This window comes from Gossypium raimondii, unplaced genomic scaffold (genome assembly GCF_025698545.1).
Source record: "Gossypium raimondii isolate GPD5lz unplaced genomic scaffold, ASM2569854v1 Contig00327, whole genome shotgun sequence".
NCBI classification, from domain to species: Eukaryota; Viridiplantae; Streptophyta; class Magnoliopsida; order Malvales; family Malvaceae; genus Gossypium; species Gossypium raimondii.
Window position 1 is genome coordinate 139,444 of NW_026291427.1, and position 14,154 is coordinate 153,597.

Below are 14,154 nucleotides of genomic sequence, written 5' to 3' on the forward strand. Positions count from 1 at the left end.
TTTCCTTACTTTTTCTTGCTTGCTTTCTTCACTCGTTTCTTTTGCGAACTCTTTTCTTTTCCACTCGATTTCTTTTCAAGCTCTCTTTCAATTTCTTTTTCCACTCTTTCTTTTCTTCTCTTTCAATTTCTTTTTCAATCTCTTTTGCTTTTCACTCTCTTTTATTTTGAAATCTCATTTTCATATTTTTCTTTTCATTTCTTTCATTTTCATTTTCTTTATTCTTTTCTCGCTCAAAATCTTTTACAACCAAAATTTTCAATTTGATTTGGTCCTCATGGACTTGTTCCGGTGTGGCGGTGCTAAGGTGATTTTCCTTCCTTGATGCTTGAAGGAATACCTATTGGTACGTTCATCGTGAGTGACCTTGTGATCCAATTGCCATGGTGCTCCCAAACAACAAATGGCAAGCTTGAATAGGTACCACATCACAAACGACTTCGTCTTGGTATCTGCCGATGGAATATGCAACACGCACTTGTTGAGTAACTTCAAATTCACCTTTGTCGTTAAACCACATGACTTATAAGGTTGGGGATGCTTGGTAACGAGTAAGCCAAGTTTTTCCACCATTCTAGTCTTGGCCACATTTGAACTAATGTCACCATTAACAATGATGCAACAAATTTTATCGTGGACTCGGCATCGAGTATGAAACAGATTCTTATGTTGCGGTTCGTTCTCCAATTGTTGAAGACTTGAACTCATTTTGATGTCAATGTTAACAGGTGTCAAATCTTCTTTATCTTTGTCGGATATTACTTGGAGTTCTCCTTTTTGTATTCGTCGGAATTCAGATCGTATTATCCTTTGCATTTCTCGCTTCCATACTTGGAATTCACATTCAAAAAATTCTTCGGACATGTTTCAACAAAATGTGATACGAACTCGTTTCGTGATTGATTCGAGTCGTTAGTGATGCCCGATCGTGAATTGAGTAGAATAGAATCGTTTCGGTTTAAAGGAAACAAAATAGAAATAATGGCTTCAAACAAAGGTAATAAACAAAATAGATAGGAAACAATAACAAATTAATTAGCTAAGACCGAGAATGAACCAACAAATAAGGGAATTGTTGACCCGAATCTCAAAATGGTGCTTAGGTGTTTAACGGTTTAAAGAAACAGCAAGAAACCTTGACCCACTATCAACTATGATAGGAACCAAAGGTATATTGAATGCCACACCAAAGGTGATAAGTTCGGTAAACAAAGAAAAGATAGACGCCACAAGCTATGCTTGATAAGTCAAATCAATTCCGTAAGAACAAAAAGAATTGGATAGCTCACAATTCAAATATAACATCTATATTCAACAAAAGTCCCCTCTCTAAGGCTGATTACAACTATTTATAATGCTAGAACAAGGTAACCGAATGGTAAAAAAAAACATCCACTTAATGTGCCATAAAAACTGATGTCTTTTCTTATGCTTTGAACCAAATAACTCCTTCCATAAAATCATTTCAATTCAGATGATTTGAATGTCTTTAATGTCTTAAAAATGTCTCTTGAGTTGTCCTTGGCTAGCTGAATAGACACCATCTTTTAACCTGCTCCTTAATGACATTCAAAGGCTTATTAATTTCTCTTGAAAGCTCCAAAAACGGCTGGAAGTGGAAGAGTTGCTGCTGAATTTTAAAGGGCATAAAATGCTCTTTAAAAACTCCTTTTAATGATCTTTAAGCTCCTTTTTTTAATAGCCCCTTTAATTGTAACTCAAAAGAACTTGAACAGCCACTTATTAAATGTGTAACAGCCTTGAATTGTAACCACTATAAGCTAAAAAGTCACCTGCAATAAACACATTAAAATGAGTTTATTAAACACATTAAAACACTTATTAATCATAACACATATTAAACTTACTTAAATAAATGAACTAAAACATATATGCAATAATTATTCCAGCAACTAGTTTAATTAAAGAAGCATAATTTAAAGAACTTAATTTATGCATCAATAAATAATCCTAGGAACTAGATCAATTAAGAAGCATCTTATTTAATAAAGTTCAATAACTAACTCATGTATTAAAACTTTAAGATAAGTTAAATTAATTGATCAGCAACTTATTTATTAAACTAAAACAAGTTAATTAAAAGAAACAAATTCAGCTTGCAATAAATTGCAAGTAACGCCTTTTGAACGGTTTGAAGCACGACTATCAAATTCGGCCACTCCCTCTTCCCAAGCTCGTTCCACATAGCTTGCTATTACATTTCGAAATCTCTTAGCTCGTGATCGAGTTATTGGTCCTCATGGCAGCTCAATGGATTCGGTAGTAATTTCCCGGGCTAAGGTTGCATCATTCCCCCCCTTTTCGAGGCGATTTGCTCCCAAATCGTCACCTACATCGAAAAGAGATAAATCAGCAACATTAAAAGTAGCACTAACCCCATACTCACCAGGTAAATCTAACTTATAAGCGTTATCATTAATTCTCTCCAAGACTTGAAAAGGTTCATCTCCTCGTGGTAATAGTTTGGATCGTCTTTAAACGGGAAATCTCTCCTTGCACATGTGAATCCAAACCCAATCACCAGGTTCAAATATTACTCGTTTACGGCCCTTGTTAACTTGATGTGCATATTACTCCGTTCTTCGTTCAATATTATCCCTAACTCGCTGATGTAATTGTTTCACAAAATCTGCCTTTTTCTTTCCATCTACATGCACCAATTTATCAAAAGGTAAAGGCAATAAATCCAATGGAGTTAAGGGATTAAATCCATACACTACCTCAAATGGTGAAAACTTGGTAGCTGAATGTACCGATCGATTGTATGCAAATTCAATGTGAGGTAGACACTCCTCCCAAGTTTTTAAATTCTTACGTATAATGGCCCGCAGTAGTGTTGACAGAACTCTATTAACAACCTCTGTTTGGCCATCAGTTTGGGGATGACTTGTTGTGGAAAATAATAGCTTAGTTCCAATCTTTCCCCATAAAGTCCTCCAAAAGTGGCTGAGAAATTTAGTGTCTCGATCCGAAACAATGGTTCTTGGAATTCCATGCAATCGTACAATCTCCCTAAAAAATAGATTGGCAACATTTAAAGCATCATCAGTTTTGTTACATGCAATGAAATGAGCCATTTTTGAAAACCGATCAACTGCAACAAACACAGAATCTTTGCCATTCTTTGTTCTAGGAAGATCCAAAACAAAGTTCATAGAAATATCCATCCATGGCATTTCTGGGATCGGTAATGGAGTATAGAGTCCATGTGGCTGGACCCTTGATTTCGCCTTCTTGCAAACAATACAGCGATTGCACACTTTAGCCACATCTCGTTTCATCTTTGGCCAATAAAAGTGTTCTTCAAGAACGGCCAAAGTTTTGGAAATACCAAAATGTCCCATTAAACCCCCACTATGTGCTTCATGAACCAGCAAATTTCTAGTTGATCCTTGGGGTATGCACAACTTATTTTCTCGAAATAGGAATCCATCTTGCTGATAGTACCTGTCATACGCACCTTGCACACATAACTTGTAAACTTCTCCAAAATCAGAATCATCAGCATATAAATTCCTTTAAATAAGCAAAACCAAGTAACTTAACATCCAAATAATTTAAAAGAGCATACCTTCGCGATAAAGCATCTGCAACGATATTTTCCTTACCTTGCTTATACTTAACCACATATGGAAAGGATTCTAAGAATTCTACCCATTTTGCATGTCGTTTGTTAAGCTTAGTTTGCCCTTTCAAATGGTTCAAAGCCTCATGGTCCGTGTGTATAACGAACTCCTTAGGCCAAATGTAATGCTGCCATGTTTCTAATGCACGTATCAATGCGTACATTTCTTTGTCATAGGTGGGATAATTGAGCGTAGCTCCATTAAGTTTCTCGCTAAAATAAGCCACCGGTCGCCCATCTTGCGTTAAAACCGCACCTATTCCTATTCCAGAAGCATCACATTCTACCTCGAAAATTTTGTTAAAATTCGGCAAACATAAAAGTGGAGCATTAGTCAAGCAATCTTTGATTTTAACAAAAGCAGATTCTTGTTCATCAGACCAAATAAAAGGTGAATTTTTTTTGATAATACCGGTTAATGGGGCAGCAAGAGTGCTAAAATTCGGTACAAACCTCCTATAGAAGCTTGCAAGGCCATGAAAACTTCTAACTTGGCTGATGTTATTCGGTCGTGGCCATTCTTGTATTGCTTTAATCTTCTCTTGGTCCACCTCTAGTCCATTCGCACTTACAACAAAACCTAGAAAAACAACTTTGTCAGTACAAAAGTTACATTTCTTAAGGTTTGCATATAATACTTCCTTTCGTAAAACCTTCAAAATAGCATGCAAATGTTCAAGATGTTCAGTTAATGATTTGCTGTAAATTAAAATATCGTCAACATAAACTACACAAAATTAACCAATGAAAGACCTCAAAACGTGGTTCATCAACCTCATGAAAGTACTCGGTGCATTGGTGAGGCCAAAAGGCATCACTAACCACTCATACAAACCGTATTTAGTCTTAAATGCAGTCTTCCACTCGTCCCCCTCCCGCATACGAATTTGATGATAGCCACTTTTCAAATCAATCTTAGAGAACAATTTTGCACCACTAAGCTCGTCCAACATATCATCAAGTCTAGGAATGGGATGTCGGTATTTGACGGTAATTTTGTTGATAGCTCGGCAATCTACGCACATCCTCCATGAACCATCTTTTTTAGGCACCAACAGAACGGGAACCGCACATGGACTTAAACTCTCCCGTATATAGCCTTTTTCCATTAATTCCGCTACTTGTCGTTGCAACTCTTTAGTTTCCTCTGGGTTGCTTCGATAAGCTGGTCGATTTGGAATTGTAGCTCCGAGAATAAAGTCTATTTGGTGTTCAATACCTCGAAAAGGAGGCAATCCACTTGGCACATCTTCCGGGAAAACGTCTTTGAATTCCTGAAGCAATGAAACAATAGACAAAGGTAAAGAATTATCAAGTTCGTTAGCATCAAATAAGCATTCCTTGTACATAAGTACAAGTACAGTTGATGCAACAACAATGATTTTCTTATCTCTTTTCTCTCATAAATACGCTCATTTTACCACTCTCAATTTCTTTTGACTTTCTTGTTCCTCTCGTACTTTTACCTCCACTCCTCAATTTTTCTTTCTTTTTTCATTTTCTTGTCTCTCTCTTTTTCAATCTTTTCCTTCAACTTCAATTGATCTTGGTACACTTGCTTTGGAGTCAATGGCGCTAAAGTTACATTCTTGCCTCGATGCTTGAATGTATAGCGATTTGTATAACCATCATAAATCACGCGCCTATCAAACTGCCATGGACGTCCCAAAAGTAGATGTCCCGCATGCATAGGAACTACATCGCACACCACTTCATCTTGGTACTTTCCAATAGAAAATGCCACCACAGCTTGTTTTGTTACTTTCAGCTCACCTCCATCATTTAGCCATTGCAACTTGTATGGAGTTGGATGTTTAGTTGCAGCCAAACCTTGCTTTTCCACCAACATAATACTAGCTACATTAGTACAGCTACCACCATCAATGATCATACTACATACCTTGCCTTGAATGTGGCATCGAGTGTGAAAAATATTCTCCCTTTGTTGATCAGTTTCAACACTTTGAATATCGAGGCTACGCTTCACCACAAGAATTTCTCCTTCAATCGGCAACTCTAAATCTTCATCATCGGATGGCATTTCGTGTTCATTTTCATCCTCTTCCTCCGACTCAACTTCTCCATCGCTCTTATCACCATAATTCGTCGATTGGGACATTGACTAGCTATGTGCCCTCGGCCTTGACACTTGAAACATCTTATGTCTCTCGTGCGATTTGGCGCTTGCTCATTTTATTTCGATTTGTCTCTCCAACGGGTTGATTTGATTTAAGCGCTACTGATCGGCTCTTTTGTTCTAACAAGGGGTTTGTTGACTCCTTGATTCCATTTGTTGATTGAAGAATTGGCATAGGGTCTACTAACTCCTTTTCGCTTAAGTTGCTTTTCAACCTTAATCGCCATGTGAACCATGTCCATCACTTCAACATAGTGTTGTAGTTCAACTATGTTGGCAATGTCACGGTTTAAACCCGCAAGGAACCTAGCCATGGTTGCCTCTCGATCCTCCTCGATATCAGCTCGAATCATCGCTATCTCCATCTCCTTATAATAGTCTTCAACACTTCTATTTCCTTGAGTAAGGTTTTGAAGTTGTTGATAAAGATCTCGATGGTAGTATGATGGAATAAATCTTTTCCGCATGGTGATTTCATTTCTCCCCAAGTAGAGATGGGTCTTTCACCATTTCGTCGTCAACTAGTTACAAGTGGTCCCACCACACTATGGCATAATCGAAAACTCAATTGCCATGAGTTTCACCTTTTACTCTCGAATAGTTGTGGCAATCAAAACAAGCTCAATCTTCTTTTCCCACTCCAAATAAGCTTCAGGGTCATTCTTACCTTGGAATGGTGGAATTGTCATCTTGATATTCTTAAGATTGTCATCTGGTCGTTCACGACCTCTAGGACCTCGTTGTCGTTGACGGCCTCGACGTCGTACACTTTGGGCAGATGAGTGATCACTTTCTTGTCCACTTGCTTCATAAGGATCTTGAATTGGACGTTCTCGCTCTTGTCTTGCATCTTCTGGAGTCATCTCACGTTGTTCTCGTCTCTCGACTCGATATAATTGATCTTCAATTGGTTCAAGTTTTCTATCAAATAATCGCTCCATCTCTCGCATAATTGCTTGAAGGGTAAGATCTGGCACTCCTCCTCCAACATTTCTTACGGGACGGAACCCTCCTTCCACATTTTGATTTCTTTCCAGACTTCGTGACATATTTTTTTTAAAATGAACTCACAACAAAGAATCTCACTATCCACTCACAAAGAAATCTCACTTCCTTGGATTTTATACTCTCGAATAAACTCACCACTCTCTTGCCTCTTTCCACTCACTCCTCCTCTCTAAGTTCTTAGGAATTATTTAAACTTAAAAAGCAGTTGTTGTGGGTCGGCTTACAACCTTGATGTTTGGGCTTGGTAAGAATATTGTAGGACAAAGGAAAGTAGGCTTGAAACAAGAAATGAAAAGGTTGGATGTGGCGAAATAGTAGAAGGTAGTAATAACTATAATTTAGGCAGCAAACAACAACAAAAATTTAGAACTAGCTTCTTCTTTTTTTTTCACGAAATTTTTTTTTCACGAAATTTTTTTTTCAACTTGATATCCAATCTCTTGAGTTTGAATGGAAACCATTTTTTTTTTGAATTCTTTTTTTGAATTTTTTTCGAATTTTTTTGAAGAAACTACTATACCGTATTGCCGACAATGTCGATTCTTACTCCAAATTCGCTAGCTCTGATACCAATTTGATACGAACTCGTTTTGTGATTGATTCGAGTCGTTAGTGATGCCCGATCGTGAATTGAGCAGAATAGAATCGTTTCGGTTTAAAGGAAACAAAATAGAAATAATGGCTTCAAACAAAGGTAATAAACAAAATAGATAAGAAACAATAACAAATTAATTGGCTAAGACCGAGAATGAACCAACAAATAAGGGAATTATTGACCCGAATCTCAAAATGGTGCTTAGGTGTTTAACGGTTTAAAGAAACAGCAAGAAACCTTGACCCACTATCAACTATGATAGGAACCAAAGGTATATTGAACGCCACACCAAAGGTGATAAGTTCGGTAACAAAGAAAAGATAGACGCCACAAGCTATGCTTGATAAGTCAAATCAATTCCGTAAGAACAAAGAGAATTGGATAGCTCACAATTCAAATATAACATCTATATTCAGGAAAAGTCCCCTCTCTAAGGCTGATTACAACTATTTATAATGCTAGAACAAGTAACCGAATGGTCAAAAAAAAACATCCACTTAATATGCCATAAAAACTGATGTCTTTTCTTATGCTTTGAACCAAATAACTCCTTCCATAAAATCATTTCAATTCAGCTAATTTGAATGTCTTTAATGTCTTAAAAATGTCTCTTGAGTTGTCCTTGGCTAGCTGAATAGACACCATCTTTTAACCTGCTCCTTAATGACATTCAAAGGTTTGATTAATTTCTCTTGAAAGCTCCAAAAACGGCTGGAAGTGGAAGAGTTGCTGCTGAATTTTAAAGGGCATAAAATGCTCTTTAAAAACTCCTTTTAATGATCTTTAAGCTCCTTTTTTAACAGCCCTTTAATTGTAACTCAAAAGAACTTGAACGACCACTTATTAAATGTGTAATGACCTTGAATTGTAACCACTATAAGCTAAAAGTCACCTGCAATAAACACATTAAAATGAGTTTATTAAACACATTAAAACACTTATTAATCATAACACATTTTAAACTTACTTAAATAAATGAACTAAAACATATATGCAATAATTATTCCAGCAACTAGTTTAATTAAAGAAGCATAATTTAAAGAACTTAATTTATGCATCAATAAATAATCCTAGGAACTAGATCAATTAAGAAGCATCTTATTTAATAAAGTTCAATAACTAACTCATGTATTAAAACTTTAAGATAAGTTAAATTAATTGATCAGCAACTTATTTATTAAACTAAAACAAGTTAATTAAAAGAAACAAATTCAGCTTGCAATAAATTGCAAGTAACGCCTTTTGAACGGTTTGAAGCACGACTATCAAATTCGGCCACTCCCTCTTCCCAAGCTCGTTCCACGTAGCTTGCTATTACATTTCGAAATCTCTTAGCTCGTGATTGAGTTATTGGTCCTCGTGGCAGCTCAATGGATTTGGTAGTAATTTCCCGGGCTAAGGTTGCATCAAAATGTTAGAAAACAAAAGATAAATTAGAAAGAAAAATAATTCTCACCACAAATCTCTCAAGTTCGCTCAAAAAGAAAAATTCACTCACTCTCGTGTTTGAACTCTCTTTTAGGCTTTTTGTTTCGAATGAACTCACGCTCTCTTGCCTTTTACCACTCGACCTCGTCTCACAAATTCGTAATTCATCTCGATAGACTTAATTTGCTGCTTGAGGGTTGGTTTCAAAATGGGTTACAAGGGATAATGTCGGGTGTAGCGTAGGCTGAACAAAGAAGAAAATTGGTTTAAAGTGTGGCATTGGGATGGGTAAATAATGGTAGGAAGGGAAACTTGATGATCGGAGTAATAAGTGATAATGATAAAAACTCGCAAGACTTTTCACTTTTTTTTCTTTCTTCTTTTTTTTTAAATCCAATACAATAGTAAACTAAATACAAGGAAGGAAAAAAATTAAATTCCAACTCAAATTTTTTTTTTGATTTTTTTGACTTTCTTTTTACGTTACGAACCTACTCCGAGCTTGATACGAATGTCGGCACTCCTCGTTTTAGTAGCTCTGATACCAAATGATGTGATCCGGCCCGGTTGATTGAGTCGGGTTCACTTAAGATGCCCGATCGTCGACGAGAAGCTCGTTCAAATTTGTAGATAGATGGAGTTTGAATGTTTTATAAGCGAAAGGTAGGCAAAATGGGTTCAAAGGATGGGTTTTGGTTTGATGAAAGATAGGTTCGGTTTAACAAAGAATTAAGTTACAAAGATGATAGATAAATGGAAATGGATAAAGAACTCAAACTTTAAGAATGATTCAATACTAAAAAGTATTGCCCCTAGTCTTATATTGCTTAAGGTGAAATTTGATAAAAGATAGAAGCGGACCTTGACCCGTTACCTATATGGAGTTCTATTAAGTTTTAATTGATCAAATTCTGTAACCTTTTACAATAAACAAGTAAGCTATTTATAGGCAAAGACTAAGCTAGCCGAATGGGCAACTTAATGGCTAAGAATTCAGCCATGAATATGCTAGAAATTTCTAGAAAGAAATAATTAATTTGCCGAATGTGCATTGGGTGTTCTTGGTTGATTTCTAAACTGATCTCAATTTTTTAAAGCAAAAACAGCAGTTTTACCCAGAAAAATCTTTCAAAAAAAATTCATTTGAGTGGGTAAACGTTGTCCAATTGATCTGAAATTTTACATACATATTTGTGGCACTGTGATTGAATATAAAAAAATTATTCCCGCAAAAAAATCAGTCAAAAAAGTCAAAAAATTGAAAAAAGACGAAATCCAATAAAAATTTAAAAAAAATATTCAGCGGGTTGAGTTTAGTGCCCAAACTTTCCAGATCAAAAATTAAATATTTAAGGACATTCCAGATTTATTTTCATGATTTTTTGAGATCGGGAACACCTCGAACGAAGTTGTCAAGTTACTCTGCAGTTTTTCGGGTTTTCTGTTTTCAACAATTTTTATTGATTCTTAGCTGTAGGTTTTCATTTGTTTGCTTTTTATTCTCCTTTACAATATCTAACACCTTCTTGTTTCTTGTGTTAGTAGGATTTAAACGTGTGCACAATCCTTCCTCGGTGCAACACAAATCAATTGGTGTCTCGTCAGTTTTTGGCATCCTAGTGCAAATTAGGATTCTTTGGTAGTTTGGTTCACACTCTCTAATTGGTTGATATAAACTCCGATAAAGAACTCACAAGATTGAATTCTACCTCATTGAGAATTTGAATTTTTCTTTTTGAGTGATTAACGGTGAGGTTTGCTAATTTTTCTTTTGAGTGTTGAGTGTTTGTTTTGCAGGTAGTCCAAAAAATAATAATAATAAGATGCTCCGCCGCACCTTTAACATCCAAGTGGGAGACGATTGTGATAACCAAAGGACCAATATTTTCCATTCTAGGTGTTTTATAAAAGGTAACTTATGTTCACTTATGATTGATAGTGGAGTTGTTCAAATGTAGTTAGCGTTATTTGGTGGATTCCTTAAAGTTACCTTGTATCGAGCACCCTAAGCAGTATCACCTTCAAGTGGCTTAATGAATGCTCGAAGTTAAGGTTACAAAACAGTCCTTGATCACTTTTAAGCTCGGGAATTACGAGGATGAGGTATGGTGTGATGTGGTCCCAATGCATGTGGCACACTTGCTCCTTGGACGGCCTTGGCAATTTGATCGTGATGTTACACACCAAGGCAAGCTCAATAGATACTCTCTTGTGTTTAAAGGCCGAAAATTCACTCTTGCTCCTTTAAATCCCAATGATGTATATAAAGATCAATTAAAATGATGAAATTTTGTGAGGGGTGAGGAGAAAGGAAAAATAAAAAAGACAGAGAGAAAAGAGGCTAGTAGTGAAAAAAGTCAAAATTTAAATGGCCCAAAGGTGAGTGAATCCGCAAGTGGAAAAACTAGAGAGAAAAAATTGATTACAACAAAAAAAGATGTGCGGAGAGCCCTACTCAATAAACAACCTTGTATCCTTGTGAGGTTTAGGCAAAACTATTTATCTCTATCTAACATTAATGGATATTTGCCTAGTGTGTTTCAATGTCTTTTGCAGGATTATGTGGATGTTTTTAGTGAGTCCCCTAAAGGTTTACCACCTTTACGTGGGATAGAACACTTCCATTGGCCACATATGAAGAAGGATGTCGAAAAGGTATGTTCTAAGTGCATCAAATGTAAACAAGCAAAATCTAAGTTTCTGTGGTTATACATGAAGTTTGAGTTGCATTTGACAAAGGTTAACTCAACAACGAAGTTTCGACTACACTATGCCCCCGATGAGCGAAGGTTTGTATTAAATGGAAAAGGTAAAATCGACCCTTATTCTTCTCATTATAAAGGTAAGATGCTTGAAACTTTTGAAACACCTTTGTACTCCTCGGATAGTGACAAAGATCATGTTGATGATTTAATTTTGTAAAACACTTAGATCGAAACATGCTTGATATCCTATTTTATTTATTGATGATCTATCTGTTTTGATGGTTGATAAAAAGATTATTGTTTTTCATAATTTTATGATGCATGTGTGAGTGAATCTATAGTCCGTCAATTAATGCATGGTATGATTGTGCAACTCGTGAACCGTGTGAACCTTTTCAAATACCTACTTGTGACGATTACGTTTACCATTTAATTTATTACTCGCGATTTATTCGTGGTTTGTGGAAACAATTTGAGAGGATTGAATGCTTTAAAACATGTCAATCTTTCAATGTGGCTGACTTGTCCCCATTTGATTTTTCAGATTCGAGGACTAATCTTTTTGAGGAAGGGGGAATGATACGAGTCACAGAGGCCCAACCCAAATTCTTGAGGACAAGGCCCAATAACAAGATCAAAGGTCCGACAAATGCGGTCCAAACTAAATGGGACCATTCAAGAGCTTGTTAGCAAGGCCTTAGATGCATACGAGAGAACAAGAAAATCAAGATTCACTTTCTTGTTTTCAAGAAAATCAAGAAACCGAATCTTGGCCCAATTTTTTTGTTCAAGAGATTTCAAGAATCAAGAAAATCAAGATTTCAAATCTTGGAAATCTTGGTCCAAGAAACCAAATCTTGCAGCCAAAACGCATTGGATCTCCATTACAAGCGTCAACGACCCAATTTTGGTAGGAGATGGATCACGAGCCCAAATTCTTGAAGGCGAGGTCCAATAACCAAAATTTAGCCCAATCAAGAATTTTCTTCATACTTAGTTGAAAAAATCAGGCCAAAATGTCAAAGGGCCCAATTTGTAAACATCTTACTTGTTTAATTTAATTTTTTAATCTTTAGGAGCATTACATGTAAAATTCGCCCAAAACAACCCATATAAGTGCATGGCGAATTTATCTTGTTATTTTATTAATTAGGTTTAATTTTTATTAGTTACTTGTGAGATTAGGATTTGTTGGAGGCCTATATAAGCATTGGCCAGCCACCCTTTGTAAAAATGATCTTATTATTATTTTTCTATCAAATTTGATTTGTTGAGTGCGAATTTTCTTTGGGGTTTTCTCCAAGAATTCTCTCTTGAGTTTTCTTTAGAAGTTGTTTTAACAATCTTTTGATTGTGGGAGCCATCTTCAACCTTCTTCTTGCCATCGATATTCTTTGGAGGGGAGATTAGAGCCGTTTGAAGGAATTTGTGAATTCTTTCGGAATTCAAGGGTTCTTAGGACTTTTCTTTAATTCCTTCTTTGTTCAATTTATTTTCTTTATTATTGCTTGTGCCGATTCTTCTTCTAATTTTCTTTGCTGTTTTTGTTTGTGTTTCAGCCTTGATTAAACTCCAAGAACTCTTCGTTTAATCGATCTCTTTTATTGGCAGCAACTATTCGATCCAAAAATCCCCAAAATTTAGGGTTCTTGCCATTTTTTTTTATTTCTTCTTGTTGGGTGAAATTAGGTCTCTGGAATTTGGGCATTCTTGGCGATTCAAGTTATTGATGATTAGCACTCTTTCTTTACTTCCAAATTCGTTCAATTTCATTAATTTTTTCTTTTCTTTTGTCGCCCAAATCCCTAATTTTCTATTAAAGATCTGATTGATTTAATTCGTTCTTTGTTTAGTGATCTTGAAGCAGATTAAACTTGTGGAGAATTGATCTTGGAGTTCGATTTTGTCTTCTTGAACTACGAAAACATCTATTCATTCGTTCTTTGTGTCTTTCTGTTCATTTAATTGAATTTGGGGATTTAATTCCAGATCTGATTAGTTTAATCTTGTTCTTTGTTTTAATTTCAGATCTGTTCGTTTAGAGCTTTCGTAGGAGTTTCTCGTGACTTGGCAACTCGATCTTGGTCCGCGCGCCACCCCGTATCATGTAGGATGGTGCGAATCAAGCTAGTTGAGCTGGGCATTTTATGGGCAATCAACCCATCACTCCACAATCGAGCAATATAGCTTGCTACAGCATCTTGGAACTTCTTGGCACGTGCTCGAGTAATTGGCCCCAAAGGCAACTCCATGGATTCGGCACCTATCTTCATGGGCGAGCTCATATCATTTTGTAGTTCTTTCGTCTCTTCGGGATTGCTTCGATAAGGGGATTGTTAGAATAGCGACCCGGCACCAAGTCTATTTGGTGTTCAATTCCATGAATAGGGGCAACCCACTCGGGATTTCTTCCGGGAAAACATCTTTAAAATCCTGCAACACAGACAAAACAGAAGAGGGCAACTTGTCATCAAATTCGTTAGTGCCAAGCAAGCTCTCCTTGTACAAAAGAACCAACAATGGTTGTTTCAATAACATCGATTTTCGAACTTCCTCTCTTTTACAAACAAATTCTTTTTTCAATCTCATCACTCATTTCTTTTCTTTTGAATCACTCTCTTTTTTATCACTCATC

At 36.2% G+C, this 14,154-nt stretch overlaps 1 pseudogene; it reads right to left on the reverse strand.

The window, feature by feature from the left end:
* Positions 1-2,258: 2,258 nt before the first annotated feature.
* Positions 2,259-6,832, reverse strand: LOC128038889 (uncharacterized; annotated as a pseudogene).
* Positions 6,833-14,154: the final 7,322 nt, after the last annotated feature.